The sequence below is a fragment of the Cervus elaphus genome, chromosome 15, assembly GCF_910594005.1.
Source record: "Cervus elaphus chromosome 15, mCerEla1.1, whole genome shotgun sequence".
NCBI classification, from domain to species: Eukaryota; Metazoa; Chordata; class Mammalia; order Artiodactyla; family Cervidae; genus Cervus; species Cervus elaphus.
The window spans coordinates 57,771,274-57,779,698 of NC_057829.1; the positions used below are offsets into that span (position 1 = coordinate 57,771,274).

At 41.8% G+C, this 8,425-nt stretch overlaps 1 pseudogene; it reads left to right on the plus strand.

Annotated features, from left to right (window-relative positions):
* Nucleotides 1-968: 968 nt before the first annotated feature.
* On the plus strand, nucleotides 969-8,219 carry LOC122709101 (annotated as a pseudogene).
* The last annotated feature ends 206 nt before the right edge of the window (nucleotides 8,220-8,425 follow it).

An 8,425-nucleotide genomic window follows, 5' to 3' on the forward strand; every position in this document is an offset into this window, starting at 1 on the left:
ATGAGTGCAATTGTGAAGTAGTTTGAGCATTCTTTGGCACTGCCTTTCTTTGGGATTGGAATGAAAACTGACCTTTTCCAGTCCTGTGGCCACTGCTGAGTTTTCCAAATTTGCTGGCCTATTGAGTGCAGCACTTTCACAGCATTATCTTTCAGGATTTGCAGTAGCTCAGGTGGAATTCTATCACCTCCAGTAGCTTTGTTCATAGTGATGCTTCCTAAGGCCCACTTGACTTCACATTCCAGGATGTCTGACTCTAGGTGAGTGATCACACCATTGGTTTTATCTGGGTCTTAAAGATCTTTTTTGTACAGTTCTTCTGTGTATTCTTGCCACCTCTTCTTAATATCCTTTGCTTCTGTTAGGTCCCTACCATTTCTGTCCTTTATTGAGCCCATCTTTGCATGATATGTTCCCTTGGTATCTCTCATTTTCTTGAAGAGATATCTAGTCTTTCCCATTCTATTGTTTTCCTCTATTTCTTTGCATTGATTGCTGAGGAAAGCTTTCTTCTCTCTCCTTGCTATTCTTTGGAACTCTGCATTTGCAGGGAGCTGGCCTGCTCAAGGCCCAAAAAGGCCCTGGGAAAGCCCTGAGAGAGGCCATTCCCTGTCCCGCCACCCCATGATAAAGTAGTAAAACATTTGCTGGGTCTCCTTTGTTTTTCCTTGAGAAAAACATAGTAGTGACCTTCACTTAGTAGTTTATCTTGGAATGTTAAAAAAGGAATGTAAGCTTCTGCAATCACTTAAGACAAAGAATTGTATTGATGTGACAAAAACCAGATGGCATTTTTATGAACTATGTTTTCTGCTTGTACTAGTATAAAGGTAGCTGTTTTACTCAATAAAATCACTGACTTGCCTCAAGAGCATTCAGTCCTCTCGACCCCATCCTTTACTTTCGGTTCTTTTCTCAGGCTTCCGTGCTGTTGCAATTGGGACTTGTTCTCTTTGCTGGCTGGTCCCGGCAGGTGGCGCCTGAACAGGGACTTGATCAGACTACACGGTCGCAGCTGCCGGAAACGTGATTACAGAGATTTTTTCACAAAAGAAAAAATCTTTCACTCACTCACAAAAGAAAAAATCTTTCACTCACTCACAAAAGAAACGTGAGTACGGATTTTTTCAGGGCAGAGAGGGTTTTTTAGTCGAGAGTATAAACAATGGGTCAAGGTAGTAGTAGGGAGCTTTTTGTAACTATGCTCAAGACTATGTTAAAGGTGAGAGGAGTTACTGCTGCTAAACATAAATTAGAAAAGTTTTTGTTGTTTGTAGAAGAAGTTTGTCCTTGGTTTCCTGAGGATGGGACTGTGAATATAGAAACTTAGAAGAAGGCAGGGGAGCAAATTCAGCAGTATTATTCTTTACATGGGGCTGAGAAGGTACCACTAGATGCCTATTCATTATGTACTCTCATCAGGGACTGTTTGGACCCTGAACATGAAAGCAAAAAATTGGAGACTGTGTTGAAGAATATAATTGGCAAACCTCCCACCTTGCCTAATGCTCCCCCTTTGGAGCATGTTTATGATATGGCAGAAAAACCCCCTGTACAGAGTTCCTCTGACTCAGATTCTGAATTAGACCCTGCTGAGCAAGCAGAAGATCCATGGGAGTTATTTGCTGCTGAAAAAACCTCTGTTAAAACACAAGCGGAATTATCCCCTTTTTCAGAGGTTAAAGAATTGCTTACAACTGTGACTAAACGTCTTGATACTCTTAACTTAAAACTTTTTTTCCTAGCCCTTATGTCCCTCTAATCAGTTACCATCGCAGCCTCCATCCGTTATTGCAGGATTAGACCCACCGATTGCTGATATACAAAAGGGGTCTGAGGCTCCCGCACAGGCATTATCTGTAAAAAACACCTCTGAACTGTCCCCCCTCCAACTTGCAATTTGCCAGGCGAGGCAACAGGGAGAAACTTTAGAAGGATTTCCCATCCTGTTCCCCGTCCTTGAAGATGCTCAACAATGAAGGTATTATGAACCCCTGCCATTTAAACAAATTAAAGAATTAAAACAAGCCTGTGCCCAGTATGGACCAACTGCTCCTTTTACTATGTCCATCATTGAGAATTTAAATAGTCAATATTTACCTCCCAATGATTGGAAGCAGGTCTCTAGGGCCTGCCTCACAGGGGATTATTTGTTATGGAAATCAGAATTTGGAGAACAATGTGGAACTTTTGCGGACAGAAATAGATGGAATGGACTGCAAGTGAGTTTTGAAATGCTTATGGGGGCTGATTATGGGGCTTGTGGGGGCTGAAATGCTGATTAGGGCTACTAATCAGCAATTGAATTATCCCCCTGAAGCTTATCCCCAAATAAATGAGGCAGCTTTGATAGCTTGGAAGTGGCTTCCTACATCTAATAAAAAATCTGAAGATTTATCAAAAATAAGACAGGGCCCTGACGAGCCTTATCAGGATTTTGTGGCTCATCTCATTGACTCAGTGTCACGAGTTATAGGAGATGAAGAAGCTGGTATGGTTTTAACCTGTCAGCTGGCATATGAAAATGCTCACTCTGCTTGCCAGGCTGCTTTGAGACCCTACAGAAAAAAAGGGGCAATAGCTGATTATATCCGGATTTGTGCGGATATTGGGCCATCATATATGCAAGGTTTAACCATTGCAGCTGCTCTTCAGGGAAAAACTGTTAAAGAAATACTGTACCAACAAGCTAACAAAGGAAAGATTAAGAATAGAGTTAACGGGCCCCCTGGTAGCTGTTTCTCTTGCGGACAGATAGGACACCGAGCTATACAGTGCCACCAAGGGAAAGGAGAGACAGCTGGCAAGCAAAATGATAACCCTAATTTGTGCCCCAGATGTAAAAAGGGATGACACTGGGCAAGGGATTGTAGATCTAAAACAGATATCAATGGAAAAGTGCTTGCGCCTGTGTCGGGAAACTGGGTGAGGGGCCAGCCCCAGACCCCGAAACAATGTTATGGGGCAATTCAGGAAAATCATCAGGGAGCGATTTCCAACCCAGAGTCAAAGATCTCTATAGAGCCACCTCAGGCAGCGCAGGATTGGACCTCTGTTCCTCCACCTATATAGTACTAACTCCTGAAATGGGAATGCAAGCACTACCCACTGGGGTTTATGGACCGTTGCCACAAAATTCCGTGGGTTTGCTATTGGGAAGGAGCAGTTGGACTATGAAAGGATTACAAATCGCCCCTGGAGTAATTGATTCAGATTTTACTGGAGAAATAAAAATTATGGCTTGTGCCCCAAAAAACATTGTTAGTATCCCTTCTGGACAGCGCATAGCTCAATTGGTCATGCTGCCTGCTATACCCATGGGGAAAATAAAAAACGCTCAACCGCGGGAAGGTGCATGTTTTGGGTCATCTGATGCTGATTGGATTCAAAATATAAAAGAAACTCGCCCAGAATTAGAACTACTTATTAATGGGCACAAATTCGTGGGGATATTGTATACTGGGGCTGATGTCTCTGTAATATCCTTAAATGATTGGCCAAAAAATTGGAATAAGCGAGTAGCCATCTCCACCTTACGGGGAATTGGCCAGTCTCATAACCCTGAACAGTTCTGAATTGCTTAGGTGGAAGGATGCTGAGGGTCATGAAGGATATATCCAGCCTTACATTTTACCTAACATTCCTGTTAATCTGTGGGGAAGAGATGTTATGAAACAAATGGGAGTTTACATATTCGCCCCAAATGATACCGTTAGTCAGATGCTTTTGAATCAGGGGCTATTGCCTAATCAGAGATTAGGAAAAAATGGAGAAGGAAATTTGTCACCTATTCAAACTAAAACCTTGCCTCTTCGATCAGGATTAGGATATTTTTAGGGGAGGCCATTGAATCTCCTGCGGCTCATGCGGACGTGATTACCTGGAAAAGTGATGCGCTGGTCTGGGTCGATCAATGGCCTCTCACAAAAGAAAAAATATTAGCCGCAGAACAATTGGTGCAGGAACAATTGGCGCTTGGTCATATTGAACACTCTAATTCGCCATGGAACTCTCCTATTTTTGTAATTAAAAAGAAATCTGGTAAATGGAGATTACTACAAGACCTTAGAAAAGTTAATGAGACCATGGTTATTATGGGACCCTTACACCCGGTCTTCCTTCTCCTATAGCTATTCCAAACTTATAAATTAATCATTGATTTAAAAGATTGTTTTTATACTATACCACTGGCACCACAAGATTGTCCTCATTTTGCTTTTAGTGTCCCTGCTAATAACTTTCATCAACCCATGAAGCGTTATCAATGGAAAGTACTCCCTCAAGGCATGGCTAACAGCCCCACTTTATGTCAAAAGTTTGTTGCTAAAGCCTTGGAACCTACTCGCCAAAAATATCCTTCTCTATATATGATTCATTATATGGATGACATTTTACTAGCTCATTCTAATGAAAGTATTTTGTTGTCTGCCTTTTCCGGCTTGCAGGCTGATTTGCAGCACTATGGCCTTCAAATAGCTCCTGAGAAAGTTCAACATAGCCCACCTTATTCTTATTTAGGCTTTAGACTGGAAGGGGAGACTTTTAAAGCTCAAAAATTGGAACTTCGTAAGGATAATTTGAAAACATTGAACGATTTTCAAAAATTATTTGGAGATATTAATTGGATTCGCCCCTATTTGAAAATCACTACTGGGGAATTAAAACCCCTGTTTGATATTCTTAAAGGACCTTCAGACCCTACGTCACCTCGAGTTTTGACTGATGAAGGACGCCAAGCTTTAAATATAGTAGAAAAAGCATTGGCTGCTCAAACAAGCTCTCATTGTGATTATACAAAAGAATGGGGCTTGTATATACTACCTTCTAAACACACCCCTACAGCTGTTCTCTTTCAAGATTCCCCTCTTTATTGGATACATTTGCCTGTTTCCCCTGCTCGGGTACTCACCCCTCATTTTGATCTAGTTAGTAACCTTATCGCTAAGGGCTGTCGGGATTCCAGAGAATTATTGGGGAGAGACCCTTACTTTATCTGTTTACCATTTACAAAGGAACAACAGAACTGGCTATTCCAGTTCAGTGATTCCTGGAATGCAGCCCTAGCTCATTTTGCCGGCAGATTAGAAAATCATTTTCCCACTAATAAGCTGCTACACTTTGCTAGTCAACACGACTTTGTGTTTCCCTCCATAGTTGTTTCGCAGCCACTTACAGACACAGTCACCGTATTCACTGATGGATCCTCAAACAGGAAGGCTGCTTATGTTATTAATGATACTGTTACCTCCTGGTTTACAGGCTGTTCCTCTGCACAAGAAGTAGAATTATGCGCCGTGTTTGCTGTTTTACAACACTTTGCCTCTGAACCTTTGAATGTTTTTTCTGATAGCCATTATGTTATTAGAGCTCTTAACCAATTGGAAACTGTTCCTTTTATTTATACTGTTAATTCAGTGATTCAGCAACTGTTTCGCGATATACAAGCGCTTTTACATCAAAGGACTTACAAATGCTTTTTTGGCCATATTTGCGCTCATTCGAGTTTACCTGGAGCACTTACTTCTGGAAATGCATTAGCTGATTCAGCCACTCATATTTTCCTTTCCAAGACCCAACTCGCAGAACGTTCTCACCAATTACATCATCAAAACAGCAATACCCTCAGATTACAATTTAAAATACCCCGTGAAACCGCCAGGCAAATAGTTAAACGCTGCCCTGTTTGTCCTCAATTGTTTTCTGTTCCTCACTATGGTGTGAACCCCCGCGTCCTCCTTCCCAACCATTTATGGCAGATGGATGTTACTCACATTCTTTCCTTTGGTAAATTGAAATATGTTCATGTTAATATAGATACTTTTTCTGGATATATTTTTGCCTCTTTACAAACAGGAGAAGCAGCTGAACATTGTATCGCACATTGCCTTGCAGCATTCTCTGTTATGGGAACTCCAAAGACCATCAAAACGGACAATGGACCTGGATATACTTCTGCCACTTTTCTTAATTTTTGCTCCTGTCTCTCCATCTCTCTTAAAACAGGCATTCCCTATAATCCCCAAGGCCAAGGCATCGTTGAACGAGCTCATCAGACATTAAAACATCAGCTTTTAAAATTAAAGAAGGGGGAGTTATATCCCCTCACACCATATAATTACTTATATCATGCCCTTTTTATTCTTAATTTTTTAAATTTGGACTCTGAAGGCAAAACCGCGGCACAGCAATTCTGGTCTCCAGCCGCTACTAACAAACCTTTCGTAACTTGGAAAGATCCAGTTACTAATCAATGGCATGGCCCTGACCCTGTTTTGATATGGGGGCGGGGACATGTTTGTGTTTTTCCACAGGATGCCGAAGCACCGCGCTGGCTCCCGGAGAGGCTGGTATGCCAGACGGAGACGGTCACTGACTGCTCGAATGGAGAGGCTGTGGATACAAGAGAGGAATGTTCTGCCAACAAATCAACAACTACATGAGTTCGTGGAACGAGCAAGACACATTGCTGCGGATACAATCAATCCACACACTTCCCTATCATACCTGGTGCTTGCATTAGCATGCGCTGTTACGAATCAAGCCTTTCCCAGCGCTGAAGGAAATGTTTTTCTCTCTTGGGCTCATTCCTATGCTGATTCTCATAATGCCTCTGCTTGTTGGGTATGCACTGCCATGCCTTTGTCAGTTGTAAATGGTTTACCATGGTGGGTTTTGCTGATGAGTCAGGAAGAATTACCAGCGGTGTGTGGATTTTTAGAACAATATAAGCAGATTTACCTTAGCCTTAATCCTCTTAATATCACAGCTTTGACCTGGTGTAATTTGAAGCCTAATAATTCCCTAATTCGATTTAATGCCAACCAAAGTATTAGGACAATTTCTGCTGCCTTTAATCAGTATGTTAATTCGTCCAGTAAGGGACAAGATCACCCCAGCCGATATTTTGGGGACTATTATCAGATTTGGGATGAATAGTTTTGGATGACCCCGGAAAAAGGACAATTGCTGAAACAAGCGGACATTTGCTGGGAACAACAAGAACATCAACCCAACTTTGGAGAAAGAAATTTAGGCAGACATTTGTTAAAGCATATGGGTATTACTCCTAATTCTTTGTGTGAGCGCATAATTGATGTTACTTTTTCCATCAAAACATCCACGCCTTGGCCAGGATCTGATTGGCTTTATAACCCAGGCATCAGATGGGTTGCTCCTAATGGAACAAAATGGATTTGTGGTCCTAATGTGTGGCCATGGCTGCCTGTGGGCTGGGTAGGACGGTGCAGCCTTGGATTTGTGTTTGCTCCCGGCTGCATTAGTCATAAGCCCATCAAGAATCCGGCCAACATCCCCTTTTTGAGAGCGAGATGGTCTCGAGCTGTATTTCATTGGTATGACTATTTGGCAGCAGTATTTGTTCCCTCTATTGGGACGGTCGACATAATGGCCCATGTAGATGCTTTAACTAATTTTACTCAACAAGCCTTACTAGATACAAAGAAGGCTATTGAAGCTTTAAATGAAGAACAGAAACAAATGAGAAAAACCGTTTTACAAAACCGAATGGCCCTAGACATTATTACTGCTGCTCAAGGTGGGACCTGCGCTATGATAAAAGTAGAATGTTGTGTGTATATCCCAGATTTATCTTCCAATGTGTCTGATGCTGTAAATGATCTTCAACATCAAATACTTTCTATGCAGAACTCCTCCCTTTCTTTTTGGGAGCAAGTTAAATCCTGGTTTGAGAGTGATTGGTGGAAAACCCTGCTTATAGTGCTTGTTATTGTACCCTGTTTTCTTCGTTGTGGACCATGTTTTTTACAATGTATTATGAATTTAGTTACTGAAAGAATTATGAAGTTTTCCCGTATTATGAAAAAATAACCTTGTCTCCTTTTTCTCGAGGAAAGTGTAGGGAGGCTCGGCTTCTTAATAAATAAAGAAGGGGGAGATGCAGGGAGCCGGCCTGCTCAAGGCCCAAAAAGGCCCTGGGAAAGCCCTGAAAGAGGCCATTCCCTGTCCCGCCACCCCATGATAAAGTAGTAAAACATTTGCTGGGTCTCCTTTGTTTTTCCTTGAGAAAAACATAGTAGTGACCTTCACTTAGTAGTTTATCTTGGAATGTTAAAAAAGGAATGTAAGCTTCTGCAATCACTTAAGACAAAGAATTGTATTGATGTGACAAAAACCAGATGGCATTTTTATGAACTATGTTTTCTGCTTGTACTAGTATAAAGGTAGCTGTTTTACTCAATAAAATCACTGACTTGCCTCAAGAGCATTCAGTCCTCTCGACCCCATCCTTTACTTTCAGTTCTTTTCTCGGGCTTCCGTGCTGTTGCGATCAGGACTTGTTCTCTTTGCCGGCTGGTCCCGGCATGCCTTCAAATGGGTATATCTTTCCTTTTCTCCTTTGCTTTTCACTTCACTTCTTTTCACAGCTATTTGTAAGGCCTCCTCA